The sequence below is a fragment of the Canis aureus genome, chromosome 8, assembly GCF_053574225.1.
Source record: "Canis aureus isolate CA01 chromosome 8, VMU_Caureus_v.1.0, whole genome shotgun sequence".
Lineage (NCBI taxonomy): Eukaryota > Metazoa > Chordata > Mammalia > Carnivora > Canidae > Canis > Canis aureus.
Genome location: NC_135618.1, coordinates 48732420 through 48754740, shown reverse-complemented (window position 1 = coordinate 48754740; position 22321 = coordinate 48732420). Strand labels below are relative to the sequence as shown.

The following is a 22321-nucleotide window of genomic DNA, read 5'->3' as shown; positions in this document are numbered from 1 at the left end:
ATAGCAAGTGAGGATTTCCTACTTTCCTCAGGTCCCTAGCACTACCCCCAGAGCAGAAGAACTTGGCTTCTGTTTTTTTGAGGGCAAAGGCCACTTGATATGTGTGAACTTTAAAACTTCCGTCTCTAGGACTCAAAACCCCCACATGTTTAACATGAGTCCTACCCTCCTGGTTCACAATGTTCTTTCTTTTGTTGTATGGCTAACCTCACCTCTCCCTCTACCTCTTCCACCTCCAGTCTACAAGGCTTTATTTAGTTATCCTACCCTCTTGTATCCTGAATTTGCTAAATTTATAGGTTATGAAGAGAAAAGGCACTCCAGATGAAAGAAACAAAATGAACAAATTGCATAAGGATGAAAGAATATGGAATGCTTATGAAAACAGTGATAACAGTCTTATCACATAGCAGGGTGTGTTGGAGAGTGACAGAAAATAGTTAGATGGGTAGGGACAAGATTACGGAGTATCTTAAAAGCCACACAGTGTAGGGTGATGATTTCTGAACAAAGAAATACTCCCAGTGGAAATGGCATTTAAGGGAAATGAGACTCAGAGCACAGGATGGGATGGATTGGGATGGGATGGGATGGGATGGGATGGGATGGAATAGGAAAGGAAGGATTTACAATGAAAACAGGAACCGGATGAGGGGTTGGAGGCAGGGAAGGTGGAAGGCAAGAGGGTGAGGCGATCGTCCTGACATATATAATCAGAGCCTAGTCAGATGTGGAGGTAGGAAGGAGGAAGAAAGGACAAAAGACATTTCCCAGAAAGAAATGGACAGCACCTAGTGGCTGACAGCACACTGGGTGAATTCCAGCCCGAGCTCCAGGAAAGAGGGGCTAAGTGCTCCAAGGTGGCAGGCACAGTGCCACCCTGGTGACATCTTCAGTCACTGTACTTGGAGGCTGGATGGGGCTGGCACCTCTGAGATCATGTGATTCAGTCCCCGTACTTTATACATGAGGAAGCAGAGGCCTAAAGAAGTGGAGTGGGGTGTCCAAAGCCTCCAAGCAAGTTGTTGAGAGAGCAGGCACTAGAGCCCTCACCCCTGTCTGCCGGTGGAGCTCTTTGCACCACACCTTGCCACCTCCGCTAGAACCTACTCTGCTCTTCCTATGTGCCCACGGAGACCCACAGGTGCCATGCTTCCACTGACACAAATCACGCTCAGGAGCCGGCCACTGGATTCTGGCCTCTGCATGCATCTGGTCAGGAATCAGAGTCAGGAATCAGAACAGCAGGGCTGACTCTACCCCAGGACATCCACAGCAAGCCCAGCTCCAACTGTGCCACGTGTCCAGACGCCGTTTTCGAGTTTCTAGTGGGTCTCATCAAGGTGACACAGTGAACAGGACATAACCCTACTCCAAGGATCATTAAAATGACTTTGAAATTACCAGGGAAACCCTTACTGTTTCCTTCTGCCCCTGCCGTTCCAACTCAGTGACAGAAGTTAAGATGCTGTTTGCCCCTTGTGTGACGGAAATCTTCAGTCCTGCGTATGATTTCCTGGCAAACAATGCAACGGTATTTGGTATTTTTCATACTGTCAGCTCACAGAGCTCTGCTGATAACGAAAAGGAGTCTATAATATTTCTAGCAAGGCTTCTACTTTTTCCCCCGGACAATGTTCTTTAGTAAAACAGGAGTTTCTAGGTTATTTCCCAGGGAATTTTGAGCATCCACAGAAGTTAACAGGAATACAGCTGCCAGTGTTTTATGGAGAACAAGCACAATGATTTACACCAAATAAATATGGACAACTTAGCCGTCTCATTTCCTCCATCCATGTCAAAAAGAACTTCAACGAGCTACCACAGACTTCAGCAAGCTATCCATGTGAAGATACATATTTAGGGTGGAATGCCCTGAACTATCCAAACTTATTAATAGTTGCCTGAAGTCAATAAATAATGCTGAATAATTTTATAACAGAAGAATTTAGTTTATTTTTCTCTCCTCTTGCTATTTCAAAGAGCTGCAACAATTTTTTGAAGAAAAAAGGAAAAGAACTATAAAATATGCCAAATCCCTCCTTGTAGAATATTGGTAAGTCTGTGCTTTCAAGAACAAATTTTCAAATATCAGTCCCCATAATGATGATGATAATGTGATTAAAATTATTTACACAATTGTGTAATTGATTACACAACTCAGGTGCTGAACCTGACTCCTCAGAGTACATTTTCTTCTATCTTTATTTCCTCATATATTTATTTTGAAATGTATTTTTTTAACCACATGCTTTGAGCACCTCAGCAGCTTATACTGAGTACATATGTTTGCTTAGCAGCTTCAGGATTCTCCTTTGTGACTAAGCGGCAGGTGCTGTTCAGTTTATTTTCACACACGTAAACTAAGCCCTTGAACTTGGGGTGAGGAAAAGCATTCGGCTTAAAGTTTGGAAAGGAAGGAACTACACAACAGCTTCCTTTAGAACAGCCTGCTTTTTTCTGCTTCCTGTATGAAAATAATATTGTATTTGTATAAGAATTGCTAAGAAACAATGAAGAAATTATATTTTAGCCTTTCGAGAGTTAGGCTTAAAGAGCAAACAATTTCTTCCAAGCAAAGGACAGAAAAAGAGACTAATAAAATAGAAATGTGGTACACATTTTAAAGTGGATTATACAATTTTCAGATTACTATAAGGAGCTCATTTTCTTTCACAAATGACAGGGATTAAGACTTTCAGCTTTAAAAATCCCAAATATCAAGCTATTGCATTTAGTAGAGATGACAGGGGAAAGGTTTTGCTTCTGTAGTTGCTGCTGTTGTTGTGAAACTGTTTTAATTAAAACACAGAAACACACAAACACACACACGCCTCCATGCATGCACACACATGCATGCACACACACACATACCCCAAGTTCATTATTAAACATAGCTTTTCAAACTCCAACTGAGCCAGAGACAAGTGAGCATTCTCTTTCAAAATAAAATTAAAATGCATCCGGAATTTCAAAATCCCAGGGGAGAGAGGTGGCTTCTCTCTGAAAGCCTGCCCCTTCCTCCCTGAGGAGGCTTTAACTGCCCCCCTCCTAGACTTGCACAAAGAGGCCCTATTCCCCAGCAGCCAGCTTCCATGGCTATCTCCCATGCATGGATTTCAACAGCTAACATGTGCACAGCCAGGAAGAAGATCATGTTGTTCATCAGCTCTGGGTTCTTTGCGTATAATTCTGAATGCTACTACCATGCATTTAGAAATTTTCCATTGAGGGTTGTTAAATGAACTGAAGCTTATAATGAAATTGAAGCTCTTGTTCTCATAGTATTCTCTTCCGAATGCTAACATTTCATCTTATTTGGGTAGTCAAGATTCAAGGTGTGTTAGAGAATTCCACACACCTGGATCGTTCAGCAAAGAGTTTCGTACAGATGTGCGAAACTATAGATAGGACCAAGTTTCTCGGATGCTACTGAACCTGCCCTGGTCCCACCCCATCACAGTATCCAGTATCAGGCCCAGTAGTGTTCCAAATCCAGGGCTCAGAGAAGCATAAGGTCTTGGTCTGGCAGATGGAAGCCAGGTAGAGAGCAGCCCAACTCACTACAAGCTCACCCCTGGAAGCATCACAGTCTACTGCTACTGCCTGAACTCCATCAAGTAAAGGGGTGCCTGGAGAAGTGGCAGTGAGGACAGAAGGCAGTGGTGGCCACCATCCAGAATGAGAGGGCAGGGCTATCTGGTCCTACCTGGCAACAGACACTTGGGAAAGAATAAAGAAATGTGTGCCTCTGGAGCCCCCAGTAATTGCTACTGTGTCCTCTCCATGCTGCACCTCAAACTACTGACCCTTCTGCACCCTCCTCTCCAGCAACCACCACCCCATGTGCACTACATTCTTCTGGTTCTCTTCAGTTTTTCATCTGCCTGTAAGATTCTCAGGTCACTGGGGTGAGGAAGCTCATCTTTTCATCTCTATATTTCTCCTTGGCTTCTAGCAGAGTAGTTGGTGCAGGGCAGTCCTTTAGTATTTGCTGAACTTTTTGTTGGCAGAGATCAAAATGAAGTCTATCTTCTAGTATGTTCACCCCCGCAACTGTGCCTACCTCCTACCCTATGCCTAGTGCTCATTCCTTATAAATCTGATCAAAACTACTAGCAGGGAGGGATAGAATAAACCCCTGAAATCTAAAAGGAAAAATATAGGTGGCTGACATAGGTGACAAAATGATGGGATTTCAATTACTGAGATGTGAATGGAAGAGAGATTGTCAGCGGCTGCACTGGAAGCACGCCATGGGGCAACTGCTTCCCCTCATACCTAGCTGGTCCGCAACACAGACAAGTTTTGTGTCCTTTCTTTCCCCCCAAGTCTTCGGCACCGTCGGCTCTGCCTAGCTGCCATCTCCATCCTGTCCCCCTCTGGTAACCTATGCCTTGACCCATTTGATAGTAGTTCTGATGAGCTACTTTAAATAATATACTGAACAAATGCAGACAGCCATACAGTACATTCAGCATACACTTAACTTCGTATCTGTCCATTTATGTTCTCAATGAAGCTGGAAGCTGCCTTCGGGCAGGAGCTATGTAGACTTCTCCACACTGAGTTCCAGACCTGTGCTGAGCACATGTATGTATTCAACAAGGCATCACAAACAAGATTTGCAATCCAGGAAGCATGGGAATATTTTACAAACATAGCATCCTCACTGTCAGTTACAAAAACATCCAAAATTACCAGAAAGTTGGAATGAACAATGATAATATTAATACTGTTAAAAAGCAATTAACATTTCCTTAGAGCTAATTATTTTTTTTTAATTTTTTATTTATTCAGAGGCAGAGAGAGAGAGAGGCAGGCAGAGAGGCAGAGACACAGGCAGAGGGAGAAGCAGCAGGCTCCATGCAGGGAGCCCGATGTAGGACTCATCCCGGCTGCCTTCCTTAGAGCTAATTAAATATCAAACGTTGAGCTACACCCTTCACCCTTCTTCTCAAAAGAGAGAGAGGGTCTCTCTTTTAACCCTCCTGGGGTTTGGAGAGGTTTGTAACCTCAGTTATACAGTCAAGTGGGTCAGCTGACAGACTAACTGCAAAGTATACTCAACTGGCTCATGGATTCAAATATTGAAGATCCCCAATGTATTTCCTAACAATATGGCTAAGAAGATGGATAGCAATTTAAAAAGAAATGCTTCAAAATAACTTTTCAGCTCACTCCCATTGCACCTCGTACAGGTCAACACTCTATCAAAGGCCCCGCACTCGTCCCTGTGTCTGATTATGTGCCCATGAGAATCTGAGCTCCTAGAGGCTGAGAACTCTGTCTTTTCATCTGTATACTCTGGTCTCTAACAAGGTATCCACCACACAAGTGCATGGTTGATGTCTGTCATTGCAATAGTTGTAGGAGTAGCAGCATTAAGATTCTTAGTTTCCAACACCTATTTTTCACAGCAAATTTGTATCAAGATCGACATCGTAACTTTCAACTCATTAATTTAAATTTATTTCCATAGCAACTAGGCAAAGTGCTTCTTATAATACTGGCAAAGGCAAGCTCTAACTTAAGGTTCAACCCACTGAAATACTTCACAATCATTTGCTTTTGTTCTTAGTATGAAGAGACAGAATGACAGCGTTTAACTCTCTGTAACTTCCTCTCTAAGAACACTCTAACTTCACCATTAACGCCAAAGCAAAACTTATTTCTTCAAACCTAACTAGGCTATCGTTTCGATTAATAAAAGGACAGCATCTTATTACTTTGCAAATCTAAAAATCTATAAGAAACAGTATTGTTTTCTAATTAGGCCAGAGCTATATTTCAGACTCTGACAGAGCAAAAGGGAAAATTGTAACATTTCATTTTTAAAGTAAATATCACTTTTTTCTGATAACTGCCTTTTTATAAAAGATGTCATGGACAATTCTATAAGAGATTAGAAGAGACCTCTGTAGACTAATTTAAAATATGGACTAAATCAGCAAGGAAGTGGTATAAAACAACTTCTCAGCAGCCCTGGTGGCTCAGTGGTTTAGCGCCGCCTTCAGCCCAGGGCATGATCCTGGAGATCCAGGATCGAGTCCCACGTCGGGCTCCCTGCATGGAGCCTGCTTCTCCCTGTGCCTGTGTCTCTGCCTCTCTCTCTCTTTCTGTGTCTCTCATGAATAAAAAAAAAACTTCTCAAGACCTTGTCAGTTCAGTAATTTTAACTCAAAAGAAAGGAAAAATTGGTTCAACTTTTCATTTCTAATTAGAGTGCTTGCTTTCTGAAAGTTTGCTGATTTCCACAATTTTAAAAAAAGTTTCAATTTCTGGGCATTAGTTCACATTTTTCTTTTTTTTTTTTTTAATGGTTGGTTTCCTCCCTTCCACTCACTCCCTCCACCTCTAATTATTAGACCTATAAAAAGCACTGGTGATACTCTGACAGCCTTAAGTTTTTATAAGGATAACAAAATAGAAATGTAAATATACCTGATAGATAGGCTAACTATACTAACTATGTAGTCAGCTACAGTTTCTTCAGTATGGATGCCAAAGAAACATAGATGGTGATCACACATCCTACCTCAAAAAACTATCCAGTGAATGGGAGTTGATTAAATCCTAAAGGAAAAGATCTCATCTGAAATTTAGTGTCTTTCAAAGTTTAGCTTAAAATACTTTTTTCTCCTTCTGCCTGTGTCTCTGCCTCTCTCTCTGTGTCTCTCATGAATAAATAAAATATTTTTTAAAACCCCAAAAAATAAAAAAATAAAATAAAAGCCTGTCTTTCTTGGGGCACCTGGGTGGCTCAGTTGGTTGAGTATCTCCCTGCAGCTCAAGCCATGATCTCAGGGTCCTGGGATCAAGCCCTGTGTCAGGCTCCCTGCTTAGTGGGGACCCTGCTTCTCCCTCTCCTTCTGCCTGCTGCACCCCTGGCTTGTTCTCTCTCTCTGTAATAAATAAAATCTTTAAAAAAAAATAAAAGCCTATCTTTCTCAAATTTTACTACTGGAAATAATTGTATATTAACAGAAACAATATTCACTTCTTCGGTTTTTGATTCTTTACTCTGAACAGGATGCTCTTTGGTTTACAGATGAAAGTTCAACAATTTAAACAATGAAGCCTTCTAATAACACCGAGATTTACTGATCCATTTAAAAGGCAAGATTCAGCTACATGAATAGACTAACAGAAATGCACTATGCTGTCCTGCCAAGTGCAAAATATACAGACATCAATCCACTTCACGAGTTTCACTTAGCATGTTTACTCATCAGTGTCTCTGCTGCTTGTGAGCAGCATCTGAGGACCACGAATTTCAGAAATAAGTTAGGAGACCATGTCACGTGGCTGTCTGAAGTCTCTACAGAAAACTCTAAAAAATGGTGAACAGAATGAGAACATATGCTTGGCCCAGACATTCAAACAATTTATCCCTTTACTGTCATTCCTATGTGAATAGATAATGTTCAGTCTTTTGAGCTAAACTTTGGTTCAGGATCTCATACCTCAACATTCTCTACTCTATACCATGTCAAATTTCATTTGTAGTTTGTCTTCTGTAAGATTTTTTCCTCTCTGGTTCAAGAGCAGCCTCTGAAAAGACACTGTCATCCATTAACTACATAGATTATACATTAATACATATGTTACATCATCATGTCATTTTATTAATTTTTCTTCCAGTAGCAAGCCATAGTGTGTACACCTTGGCATCCAGACACCTGCCAGAACTTCTCCCGCAGGGATGTGAAGCACCACCTCACTGTAGCAGGGCTTTTAGCTCTATGGTCTTCTGCTGAACAGAAGGGGAAGCAGGGGCCTGTCGCGTCTTTAAAACTGCTACTCCTTCCATTTCCATCATTTCATTTTCAGCACCTAATTTACTGCAGTTTTGCTGGACTGGCTTTGTGAAGGCATTAAAAGTGGACTGTATTTGTAGCCAACTGGCCTGTGTGCCCTGAGAAGTGTAGCTACATTACCGTTAACACCCCATTCTGATGCAGCAGTGAAAATGGGACTCCAGGGAGTATACCAGGGTTCCACAAAAGTCCATGGACCTAATAAGCATTGAGTAATAGCACAAAGGGTGTCAATAACACAAAGAAAACCCCTCAGCTCATGCTTCCAGCTCAAATATTCCCTAAATGAAAAGAGAGAGCGACTGGAAAAGAAGAGAGGAGAGGAAACATGAGGTGAGGCTGGAAAATGAAGAGGAAACACCTTTGTTAGATAAACAGCATACTTTTTTCTTTTCTTTCTTTCTTTCTTTTTTTTTTTTTTTTTTTTTGAGAGAAGAAAGAGGGCATGCGAGCACTGGGGGGTCGGGGGTGGAGGGAGAGACAGAATCCCCAAGCAGGCTCCATACCCAGTGTAGAGCCTAAAGGGGCTCAATTTCATGACCCTGAGATCATGACCTGAGCCGAAATTCAGAGCTGGATGCTTTAACTGACTGAGGCACTCAGGGGCCTCATAAGCAATAGGTTCTTATTCTCTGAACATGATCCATCAAACTCAAGGATTCCTATACAACACAATTTCCCTGAGCACCTTGTTAATCAGTCATTTTGCTGGGTGCTTAGGATACGGGGATGAATAAGACCAATTCCCCGACTTTGTTAGGAAAACAGATGAGAAAACAGAGCTACAACATAGTGTGGTAAAAAGTATTAGACGAGAACAAGATGTTATGGGGAGGAAGATAGTTCTTTAACACAACTGGGCAGGAAGACTGGCAAAGGAGCTAAATCTTAAAGAACAAGATAGGGAAAGGATTGGGGGTGGGGGTGGGGGTATTCCAGGCAGAGGGAGTTGGTAAGCAAATGATCTCTCTACTCCAAGACGTTTTATCACCCAATATTCTCCACCTCACTATCCTCCTCTAACCTAGAAGCTAAAGCCCACAGATAGAGGAAAATGCACATTCCAAGGTACGCCTCATGAGAGGGAAAAGTGTACAGGTACATGCTGTGGGAATGTTGTTACAAATCTAAGAACTTATAACAGGATAAGAAGCAACATTTGTTTTTGGACATACTGTTTGCTGGACACCTTGTTACAAAGTTTGAGACCAAATAAAACCGAAGAGCTAAAAGGTTTTTAAGCCATTATAAATGCATGAAAGTTCAGCTGCATTTGTTTAATTAGAAAAACATATATAATCCTAAAAGCAGATGAAGTGGATGAGGTTGGAGTCACTTTGGGGAAAAAAAAAGCTCTAGGTTAAGTAGATTCTTATGTGCATGTGACTCTAATTATTTCCTTGAGTCCTTGAGCAAGGGAAAATGGCTCCCTAGTCAAATAGCATTAAACATTTACTAAGTGATAACTCATACATTTTCTCATTTAAACCACAACCAGAGGAAAAGTATCTTTAGGCTAAACTCCCAGTTACACAGAGTGTCAGGGAGGGAGGCAGGTCTAGGATCCTTTTTTTCTGATTCAAAAATCTGGGTTATGGTCCTGGCACCATTACAAACTAGACATTGCAATTTAATCCCATTGCTGATTTTTCCTCTTAAAAAAAATAATTTTGAGAAGCAAACTGTTAAAGATGAAGCTTGCTCTTTCAGCTATACATTCTTTTTTAAAAGGCTCAGATTCACGTTGTCCCCCTCCCCATCTTTTTAAGAGAAACTAAAATAATACATGTAATAACACTTTGCCCTCATGGCCATTTGAAAATAACTCCTCTATTTCTTTCTCTTTTGTTTCTTCCCTAGAGCTAACTACCTGCTATACTAGTAGTCCCAGCAAACAGCTGCTATGTATTTTTCAAAATCCCTAAATATAGTAAGAACCTTGATTCAGATTGGAGAGAAAATCAACCTTCTATACAAACACTGAGAAGATGTTACTACATTGTGCTGGTTTCACTCTACTTATAAAATAATTCTAGAATTAAGCCTTGTTAGTGATAAAATGTTTTTGAAGTTATAATGTATTAAGGAATAATTAGAGAAATACTCCTTACTGAAACTGTTTGCAACAAGATACTGATGTAAATCTTTATAACAATTCCCCCACATTCCACCCCCCAGATTTTCCTCCTATTCAACAGGAATCCTGTCAGCAACACCTGCCACTACCGTTACAGCTAAAGTTACTATGACCACTGCAAACAGTCTTAATGGAAATAAAAAGCAGGTTTATCAATTAAATCCAAGGGAACATTCACTGTATGCAGACTTACTCCTAGAATATTCTAACTCATTTTGCAGAATACTGAAAACAAGATCTGCAGCCAATGCAATATAAACTTTAGGAACTAATACTTTGGATTTGGTGTCATAAATTTATCCTAGACTTCAATAAAATAAGATCTCTTAGTCATCAAATTCTCCAAAGAGGCCCTCTTATCCCACTCTTTACAGGCTAAGCTCTCTCCGCACTCTTACTTGCTTCTGTCATAGCATTTATGACACTGTAAGACAACAGATAAAAAGTTACACATATTAACTCTGACTCCCTTAACCTTTCTGAGCCTCAGCATCCTCATTTGCCTTGGGGAGGAAACAGTTTAAAGGAAGACCTTAATGGAACCATACTGTATAAAATTAGAAAAATTTAACAAAAGAAAAAATAATTAAAATTACAGAGAGTAAGCGGAAGAAAGGAAATAATGATCAGAGCAGGAAAACAATGAAATAAAAAAAAAGTGAAGGAAATCAAAAGTTGGTCCTTCAAGAGGGTAAAAAAAAAAAAAAAATCAACAAACTTCCTACTGGACTGCTCAGGAAAAAAGAGAGAAGATACAAATGACTGGTATCAGGAATGCGAGGGGTGATATCACCATAGATTCCACAGATATGAAAAAGATAACAAGTATCATGAAAACCTTTATGTAGTAAATTCAACAACATAGATGAAATAAATTCTTTGAAAGATACAAAGTACAAAAAAACCCACTCAAAAAAAAAAAAAACCCACTCAAAAAGAAATAAATACCCTGAATAGTCATAGATCTATTTTTAAAACTGAACTTGTAGTTTAAAATCTTCCCTCGAAGAAAAGTCTGGATCCAGATGGCCTTATTGGTGATTCTAACAAACAATAAAGGAAAAAATAGTACCAATTCTACACAAATTCTTTCTGAAAATTGAACAGGAAGAAACACTTCCCAACTTATTCTTTTGTTTTTTTTTTTGGGGGGGGGTTTAAGTTCAGTCTTTATTTTTTTTTTACATATTTTTTTTAATTGGAGTTCAATTTGCCAACATATAGCATAACACCAGTGCTCATCCAATCAAGTGCCCCCCTCAGTGCCCGTCACCAAGTCACCCCCCCCCCGCTCTTTCCAATTATCCTATGAGGCCAATATTAATGTGGTACTAGACAGAGATATTAGAAGAAGCTATTATGTCCATCAAGAACATACACTTAAAAATTCTAAACAAAATTTAGCAAGTCAAATTCAACAATATATATGAAAATAATATATTCATCATTTACTCCAAGGCTTGTTTACTGTCAAAATATGCTAAAAGTAATTCACCAAACAAACAAACCATATGATCCTCCGAGTAAATGCAGAAAAGAATCTAACAAAATCCAAAAGCCATTTTTTTTGCAATCCCAATTTTATTTTTATTTTTTTTAAATATAAATTTATTTTTTATTGGTGTTCAAATTGCCAACACATAGAAAAACACCCAGTGCTCATCCCATCAAGTGCCCCCCTCAGTGCCTGTCACCCAGTCACCCCCAACCCCCGCCCACCTCCCCTTCCACCACCCCTAGTTCGTTTCCCAGAGTTAGGAGTGTCTCATGTTCCGTCTGACATTTCCCACTCATTTCCCTTTCACTATTTTTTATATTCCCCAAATGAATGAGACCATATAATGTTTGTCCCTCTCCGACTGACTCACTTCACTCAGCATAATACCCTCCAGTTCCATCCACGTCGAAGCAAATGGTGGGTATTTGTCATTTCTAATAGCTGAGTAATATTCCATTGTATACATAGACCACATCTTCTTTATCCATTCATCTTTCGATGGACACCGAGGCTCCTTCCACAGTTTGGCTATTTGGACATTGCTGCTATAAACATCGGGGTGCAGGTGTCCCAGCGTTTCATTGCATCTGTATCTTTGGGGTAAATGCCCAGCAGTGCAATTGCTGGGTCGTAGGGCAGATCTATTTTTAACTCTTTGAGGAACCTCCACACAGTTTTCCAGAGTGGCTGCACCAGTTCACATTCCCACCAACAGTGCAAGAGCGTTCCCCTTTCTCCACATCCTCTCCAACACCAAAAGCCATTCTTGATAAAAATTCTTAGCAAACCAAGAACAGTAGAGAATTTACTCAACTCGATAAAGGGAATCCACAAAAAATTACTGCTAACATCACAATTAATAGTGAAAGATTGAATGACTGCTAAGACAAAGGATGTCTACTTTCATTTCTTCGATCCAGTATTATAGTAGAGGTTCTGATTAGTGCAATAAGAAAAAGAAGTAACAGGCATCCATGTTAGAAAAAAAAAGAAATAAAATGGTCTTTATTCAAATACGATATTGTTATTTATGTGGAAAAATCCAATGGACTTCACAAAAAAAGCTCAGAACTAGTGAGTTTAGCAAAGTTGCAGGATATAAGATTTATAAACAAAACTGAATTGTATTTCTATCCTAGTAACAAAAAACTTTATATTGAAAAAAAATTTTTTTGGGGGGTGGGAGTGAATGGGTGATGGGCACTGGGGGTTATTCTGTATGTTAGTAAATTGAACACCAATAAAAAATAAATTAAAAAAAAAAAGAAAAAAAATTTTTTTAAGATTTTATTTATTTATTCATGAGAGACACAGAGAGAGAGGCAGAGACACAGAGAGAGAGGCAGAGACACAGGCAGAGGGAGAAGCAGGCTCCATGCAGGAAGCCCTATGTGGGACTCTATCCCAGGACTCCAGGATAATGCTGTGAGCTGAAGAAAGACACTCAACCACTGAGCCACCCAGGCATCCCCTATATTGAAATTTTTAAGACTACTGCTTATAATAATGTCAAAAATATATGAAATACTTAGGGATAAATCTGACAAAAGATGTGTAAACTCTGTATTTATAATGTTGTCAAGGGATCCCTGGGTGGCGCAGCGGTTTGGCACCTGTCTTTGGCCCAGGGCGCGATCCTGGAGACCCGGGATCGAATCCCACGTCGGGCTCCCGGTGCATGGAGCCTGCTTCTCCCTCTGCCTGTGTCTCTGCCTCTCTCTCTCTCTCTCTGTAACTATCATAAAATAAAATAAAATAAAATAAAATAAAATAAAATAAAATAAAATAAAATAAAATAAAAAATAAATAAAATAAAATGTCAAAAGAAATTAAAGACATAAACAAGAGAAATAATATGTTCATGGGTTGGAAGACCCAGTATTGTTAAGAAGTCATTTTCTTCCAATTGATAATACAGATTCAGTATAATCCCAAACAAAATCTCAGTAGGCTGTTTTGTATAAACTGCTGATTCTAAACTTCATAGGCATATGCAAAACATGTGGAATAGCCAAAAAAATTTTGAAGATTGGAGAACTAACACTACCAAATTTCAAAACTTATTATAAAGCTATAGTGATTAAGACAGTGTGGTACTAGCATAAAGACAGACAAATAGATCACTGAAGCAGAGGGTCCCAAATAGACCCACATATATAGACTAATGATTTTGGCAAAGGTATAAAGAAAACTCAGTAAACAGAGAATGGTCGTTTAAACAAATGGTACCAGAACAACTAGATATCCACATGCAAAAAGCATGAACTCTGATCTACACCTTGTACCACATGCAAAAAGTTAAGTCAAAATGGATCATATACCTAAATGTAAAGCCAAAAACTATAAAACACCTATAAGAAAACATGGGAAATAATCTCAATGACCTAGGATTAGGTAAAGATTTATTAAATATGATACAAAAAGCATAATCCATAAAAGAACAAATTGATAAACTGAACTTTACCAAAATAAAAAATGTCTGCTCTTTGAAAGACACTGGTAAGAGAATTAAAAGACAAGTCAGACTGATAGAAAATATTTACAGATCATATATCTGAAAAAGAATCTGTATCCAATATATAAAGAACTCTCAAAACTCAGTAATAATAAACAATTCAATAAATGAATGAAAGGCTTGACATTTCAGAGAAAAATGGCAAATAAACAGATGAAAATATGCTCAACACATCAATGGTCATCTGGAAAATACAAATTTAAGGCACAATAAGAAACCACTCCAGGCTTTCTAGAATGGCTAAAATTAAAAAGACTGACCACACCATCTATGACAGAGATGTGGAACAACTGGAACTCTCATGCGTGGCTGGTAGGGTACATAAAAGGATACAATAATATGAAAAATAATTCAGCAATTTTAAAAAAGTTAAACATACACCTACCATATGATCCAGCCATCCCACTCCTAGGTATTTGCCTACGGGGAAAGAAAGTCTATGTCCACACAAAGATTTGCATATGAACATTCTGATAGGTTTTATTTGTAATAGCCAGAAACTGGAATTATCCAAATGGCCATCAACAGTGAAGAGAAATATAAATCACAGATATCTATGTCTCTCAGCAATTATTGATACACTCAACGATATGACTGAATCTCAAAATGATTATGCTGAGTGAAGAAAGACACACTAAAAAGAGTACATACTATTAAAAATTCACTTCTGTGAAACCCTACAATAGGCAAACTATAACGACAAACGCAGATCAGAGGCTGCCTGGAGATAGGGACAAAAGAGTATGAGGGAGGGTGGGTGACAAAGGGGTACGAAGACACTTTTGGAGTTAATGGATATTTCCATTCTTATTGTGGTGATGGTTTCAAAGATGTACACGTGTGTCAGAACTATTACACTGTACATTTTAAACCTGGGCCATGTAAAAAAATAAAAAATAAAAAAAAAATAAACCTGGGCCATGTGTTGCATTGTCAATTATGCCTCAATAAAGCTGGAAAAAAACAACAGCCTAAACTTTATAATATCCATTTTAAATTATCCTTTTTTCATCGCATACTAAAAATCTTTCATTGTAGCAAAGCAATTGATGCAACTGCTTCAAGCACACCTTTTCTTTTGACCTTTCCTCTATATAAACAGCACTGTAAAATTACTATTGGATGGAAAAGTGAACAAACTGGTCTCCCTGGATTGCACAGTGGTCTGTTCACTGGCTTCAAATGAAGCCCAAACATTTAGCTAAACTACCAGTACTGACGGCTGGTCACTTAATACTGAAACAATTATAACCCCAAGCCACCCTAGAGCAATTCATTAATTCAATAAACATTTATTACACATGTACTCTGTCTGGCATTGTTTCCAATGCTGGATTTCACGCAGAATGGTCACTACCAAATTACAGAGCCATTCTGCATCTACTCTGGGAATAATCTGTAAAGTTTTAGTCACTGCATTTAAGTAACACAACTAAAGAACATTATGGACACAGGCTGATCCTTCTACACAGTTAAGATAATAATGCTATTGATGAGATGATTAAAGAATTATATGCTGACAGCCTGGAATTCCAGAATGAAGGTACCTCTTGAAACCTAAGTGAATTCAGGACGAATATTCAAAAAGTACTCCTCAAAGTACTTTTAGCTAGAAGAGGAAAGCCTGTCAGCTACAGAAGGTCTTGCCAGCTTGGAAATATAGAAAGATGTGGATATGGGTGAAATAGGTAAAAGGGATTAAGAGGCACAAACTTCCAGTTATAAAATAAATAGGCCACGGAGATGAAAAGTACCGTATAGGGATTACAGTCAATAATATTGTAATAACACTGTATGAAGACAGATGGTGACTATACTTGTGATGATGAGCAATGAGTAATACACTGAACTGTTGAATTAATATGTGGAACACCTAAAACTCATGCAACATCATATGTCAATTATTCTTCAATAATAATAATTATTATTAAACTTAAGTAGACAGATCCAAAACGATTTATGTAAGAAACATAACTAGGAAACTTTAATTCTCTAACTGTTCGTATCAAGGACAACAAACACCCCATGCAATAGTGTATTCTTTATTGTCAATTTTAGAGAAGTCTATGCTAACTGGACCAAGGATAGCAATCACATCTGATAGAAGGTGTACGCTTATTTTTTCATCACAAATAAAACTCAATAGGTCAGCATCTCTTGCCATAAATATAGGCTACTTTACAGCTTATCAAGGCTATCCATTTGAAAACCTTTTATTCTCCCTTTTTTCCTCCTGCAATGGTATTATCTTTTAGGCTATTTCCATAAAAGAATCCAATAAACTCATGCAATAGACATAAAAATTAACGAATATCCCTTGTTAGAGACAACGGCTGATGACACTATGCTTCACATACATTAGAAACTGTTATTCCTTTCCTTAAAATTTTCAGGTTGCTTCTGAACTGTCATGTTCATATTCTCAAAGGAACAATTTTACTAAACGATAAGCTTTTAGTGAATTTTGACTGACATAATGATTCCTTGTCACATGTTCTAAACACATCATACCCAAATTCACATCCACATTAAACACTGCTAATCTTCTAAATATTCTGGAACCACAACATTACAGATCATGGGTACTGCAAGCATCTTTGTAAATATTCTTATTCCCATTGAGAAACAACAACCATTAAAACAAAAGGTTTAAAAAAAACAAACCAGTATTCAGTTATTTTACCATTTTGTTTTGTTTTGTTTTTCAGATTTTTAAAAAATAAAAATGGTCTGTTTTAGGTAACATATTAAGTATCAAAAAGTAGACACCCTCAACTGCTGGTCAGTAGCACGCAGTCGCAGAACTTTTCCATCTCACCTCCAACAGTTACTTTCACTAAAATGTTGAAATGGTACCTACTGCAGTTTGAGTGGAATTCAAACTGACACCCAAATCTGTATTTTTTCAAGACTTCTCCACTGTCAATTCTTACCCTACATTTCCTTCGGGAGGAAAATGCTGTCCCATGGCCTAACATCTATCAGCAATCTATAAAGTGCCAGGCACCATGCCAACACTGACATGCCACACTTCCACTCCCCCTCACAACAGTGCTCTGATGGAGCGCCGTACAGTGAGGCAGAGTGTGAAGGACTTTAACAAATTGCCCAAGGTCACAGAGCTATTTCCCATTACTAATAGCTCAAAGGAGATCTTGAACCTATCAGCACCGAGTCTCCCAAGCCAGGCCCCAAGGGTGACCACACTTGGCTGAGAATGTGGACCCATCTAACCCATGAGCACTTGGTATTTCTTTAGTCTCAGCGGGGTTAATTGGACTGTCTGCCTTAACAAGGAAGACAAGCAATGTTGTGATAGGACCAGGTGTACACAACAATCTGTCTCCCACGTTTTGGCTTTCAGACCCCTTAGTAATCATAACTTTGCAAAGTCGGGCATGGTCTCTTCTGTAAGAAGACAAGACTGATTACTGCTCCCGATCATGTGCAGAGTAGTGTTAAATACTGAAAACAATTCTGACTTAAAATCCTATCAGTGTTTATCATATGATCAAGTAATACAGTATAAAGTTATGACAAATAAGGTACATTCTTCACTCCTTCCAGGATTCAGCATTTCATTAATGACAACAAGGAACAGCAGTTTCAAATGGTAATCCTGGAGCCCCTGGGAGGCACTAGTCTGGTCTTTCACAGCCTTCTGAAAATAACCTATTTCATATACTACTGGGGTTTCATGGATAATACATGGATAATAAAAGAAGTCTACAAAACACACTCTCACCCTTTACAGAATTTCTGTACACTATTTTGCTATCTTTGAAGTGTACAGTAAAACTCCCTTAAATTCAGACTTCACTAACATAGAACAAGAACCAGTTGAGTAGCTTCTGTGTTCTATTAAGCAAGACTATTTAGTAGAGAGCATAATAAGATTTCTCAGCTACTTAAACTACAGAAACTACAACTGAAACATTTTAGAAGAGTCTATTTACATACAGAATACGTATAAATTGCATTGAACCACTTTACAGAGTCTTTGTAACCACTAGGCAACATAGTCACCTCAATTCTACACACACTCAGAAGTGCACTTCAATTGTTTTATACTTTCCATAAGTCAGACAAATTTTTCTCCTAATTAGACTAAATCTAGGTAGGGAAAGGATGTTTAGATTTTCCCCCTGCCCCATTATTTAATGCTACTTTTTGAATTATATTTATCAGTCATCGGAAAATCCAAAATTAAATGAGTAAATGAGTGGAAATCCTGTACCTGAGAAAGCGATCTTGTCATTCAGGTGATGTAATAGAGGAAAGACTCTGACAAGCCCAGAGACCAACTACAGAAGGGATGCAGGCTTCTACCTTCAGGACCATGAGTTTCCCACTGTCTCTAAGAGATGCTTACTCCCTGCTGGACATCTAGGCTGTGAATTTTTCTATTTTTGAATGATGTTATCTTTGTAGAATTAAATAGTAAAGAATAAAGCTTGCTACCTCTTAAAGAATAAAATTATTTCAGAATACAGGATAATATAATATCAGATGCCTTTTAACTACTTCTCCCCAGGAGCTGGTAAAGGGTATACCTCCAGAAATAGACATTCTTTTATTTTGGCCCTGTAAACTGATTTCAAAAGGGAAACGATTTGCAGGGGTCTAGGGTCTCAATAAAGAGATTTTTCCATGTAATAACTTTCAATGTAGTTAATAACTTATATAGGAAGTCAAACCCATAATACTGGTCTCCTCATCAGTAAAATCCAAAATGTGGTCTTTGCCTGTCTTTGAACAGGTTCAGTAAAATTCAGAATACACAAAGTCTTAGCATATTAGGTATTTCTTGAAACTCTAGTTTCAAGTGCTTATTCTTTATATATAAACAGTAATTTTAAAAACTGAGATGCTAGGGCACCTGGGTGGCTCAGTGATTGAACATCTGCCTTCAGCTCACTCGTGATCCCAGGGTCCTGGGATCAAGTCCCACATTATGCATCCCACAGGGAGCCTGCTTCTCCCTCTGCCTGTGTCTCTGCCTCTGTGCGTCTCTCATGAATAAATAGATAAAATCTTAAAAAAAACAAAAAACTGAGATGCTATAAACTACTTAAGTTCTTAGAAACGTTCTAGTAAATTACAACTTGCTAGAAGGTGCTGACCTGCATTCATAGTCAGGCAACTTTAGTGAAGTTCTTTGGGGAAAAAGTACGTAAGTAAAAATGCTCATATCTCTACTGTGGGGGATGGGGATGGAGAGAAAAATCTAGGCAATAAAGACACTAATATAATATCTTGATATATGGTGGAGTGATAAGAAGGGGGTGTTCAGCCTACAAAAGTAATACAATTGTATTTAGGCCTTAAAATGAAACGAACCACCTCTCCTAAATGAGAACATAGTATTACTACTTTATATAAATATGACTATGTTTTTCTAATACTTAAATAATAAAAATTATGGCATATTTAAGCTATGAGTGGTAGCTGAATACAGAGGGAAGACAGCTAGAAGCACACTCACCTCAAAATTAAAGGGTAAAAAACCAAAGTCAAATTCCATTTTTAAACTAGTGTTCCAATGGTTATTAAGAGATAGGAATCAGGAGTCAGATTTCAAGATGCCAAGATGTGAAATCTGCAATTCATTTTCTTTTTATACAAAAGATGAAACTAAGTTAACATCTGCTATCCAGAATATAAAATTTAAAGTTGATGTGAACTGAATTCTTACTTTTAAGGTGAACTTCCAGTCCTTTCCATTCACAAATAGGACTTGATTTATTAAGCTCCCTGCTTTGTATCTCCAGAGTTGATCAAAGCACATTTTCTTAGTACAATCTGTATTGTTCCAAGTGTTTTATAAACATCTTTTTTGAGAGTTTACAGGAGTGATCTGAAATCATATCCAAGATTTCATCCTATGAGTCAGTTATTCTTAAAAGGAAATAGAATCTCTGTCTTTATCACCTTTATTTCCCTATCTGTCACAAATCTAATTCTAATCTGTCACAGAATTTTAAAAAAATTATTGGTAGGATTATCAATATAAATTACTGGCTTTAAATACTAGGCAGGGCAAAGGAAAAAAAAAAGGGCACAATTTTATTACACAGACATGAAAATTACAGGTCTACACAGTATCTGAGCTTTCATAAAAGTCTCCTAGCCAATAAGGATAACTCTCAAGGCTGGTCTACCATCTAGCCCTACACTGATACCCCCCCCAAATCTGTATTTCCTGTCCTCATCTGAGACCCAAACTGTCCATCCAGTGCCTGCTGGATATGTTCACCTGAATCTATTCATTCATACAGATATTTACTACATACCTACTACATGCCAAGTACATTATGGTAGGCTCTGGAGATTCATAGCAAAGAAAAGAGACAGTCCTGTCTTCACAGGGCTTCTAATTGTGAAGGAAGCCAAATCAATTAAATAATCATAAAAATATATAACACACAAATTGTGATTAGCCCTCTGTACCAGTCTAGACTAGTACCTCTAAATTAGTCTAACACTGAACTTGGTTTACCCCATGCACTCTGGTCTGCTCACCCCCTGAACAAGCAGGGGATAGAAATGGTGCCGTCGCAGCTTACCAAAGCCACAAACTTGGGAGGCATTCCTGACCCTTCCTTCCTCTTTGGATCTCCTTAATCTCTGGGTCCTGCCTAGATCCCCAGACTAGATGTGCATGGTTGGCTCTGCCCAGAACCACCTTTCCCTACTTCTGGGAACTCCCAATGTGTGGTGATAGAAAGTTCCAACAGAGACCCCTTCCGTGGAGGCCTAAAATCCAAGGCCAAGAGAGCCCTGGGATTTTAAAAACTAAAACTGAGAGGGAGAAGCTCTTTCTTCTTGAAGAGTGTGAGGATAGCCCATGTCCTGCGGAGAAACTGGAGGCAAGAGACATAGGGGCCAGAGTCCCTGTGATAATGAGGACCACTCTCAACCCTTCAGGTCCCTGAGCTTGTCCTGGTTTCTGCAGTGCTTCATTCCTTTTGGATCTTCTCCAGGAACTTCCCAATGAATTCCCCCTTGTAATTTAATATAGTTTGAGCAGGGTTTCTGCTACCTGTAGCCAGGATTCCTAAGAGCACCTAAATACTTCCAGCCTAGGACTTACCTAAATTCTACCACAAATGCCCTCGTTCAGGTCCTCATCAACTCCCACCTGGACCCACTTAACAGTTTAGTGGGTCTTCTGTCCCCATCCTTCCCTTGCATCCAGCACCCCCAATACAGTCATCGGGATGACACCAGAGACCTTTCCCATGCTAGACACTTTAATGCTCTCCTCGATTTGGACAAAATCTAAATTCCTCAACAGGATACACCCAACTGTCTATAATCAATCTTCTTCTCCAGCCAAGCAACCGTTATTCCCTGCCTCATGTTTTATGCCTGACTATATGGAATTACACAGGCTTCAGCTTAGAGAGACAAAGACACATACACGCACATATACACATCATGCTGAACTAATTAATAAGTAGGACATTTTCCTATCTGAGAATTTTGGGAATCTGAAGAAATTCAAGACAAATAGTTTTGTTTAGGCTCACTTCTAGGCATCAAGCTATCACATCTACATCTACATTTTATTATATCAAGAATCCTAAGTATGGCTGCTATCCAAAATCTGGTGCTAGGTCACATGGCACACACAGCAGCAAGTAACCAGAAGAGAAAAGTACTGATCACTTAACCATCTTTGTAGACAGGGCACAAGTCTTCTCCTCCATGAGGTGTTCTCAGCCAGATGGAAAGAAGTCCTCCCTCCTCCTTTCTGTATTCCTCCACCGTCCTCAGTGGACACCCCTCACATGGCACCTGTGCTCTTATCCTTGAGGATGGAGCCAAGTCTTCTCACCTCTGGCTCCCTGAGCCCAGTAAAGTGCTCAGTGCATATGAAACACTTATAAATGTTCATAAAATAATGCATGCATTCTGAGCTGTGCAGAACCCTGAAAGGAAACTTTTTAATTAAAAGGTGGTGGAAAAAAAAATAAAAATAAAAAATAAAAAATAAAAGGTGGTGGAGAAAAAAAAAAAAGGTGGCGGAGAGGGTGCATTTAGGTGTTAGGTTAGGAAACCTGGTCTTCATATTGAATTAGATAAAAATATGTGAAAATACAAAAGATGTTTAATGCCTCTAACCCACTGTATAGTTAACTAGTTGACGATTTTGTATCAATTTTTTGCATGAGAGATGCCTAGAAATAAGTTCTGACTTGTAACTTCTAAAAAACTTCAGAGAAAAGATCACACATGCAAAAGAAAAATAAATCTGATTAATCAAAATTTAAAACTTTTTGCCTCAAAGAACAAGAAAGTGAAAAGACAATCCATGGGATGGGAGGAAAACTACAATTTGCATTTCT

The 22321-nt window shown here is 38.7% G+C and overlaps 1 protein-coding gene across 8 annotated transcripts in view; it reads right to left on the bottom strand.

Moving 5' to 3' along the window:
* The window catches only part of MRTFB (myocardin related transcription factor B), a 210150-nt gene that overhangs the window by 165839 nt on the left and 21990 nt on the right, over positions 1-22321 (bottom strand). Inside the window, exon 3 of one of the 8 annotated variants that reach the window (XM_077906691.1) lies at positions 19666-19827. The exons of the other annotated variants lie outside the window; for them this stretch is intronic. The gene's annotated coding sequence lies outside the window, so the exon portion shown is untranslated. The remainder of the gene's footprint in view (positions 1-19665; positions 19828-22321) is intronic. 8 annotated transcript variants of the gene reach the window in all.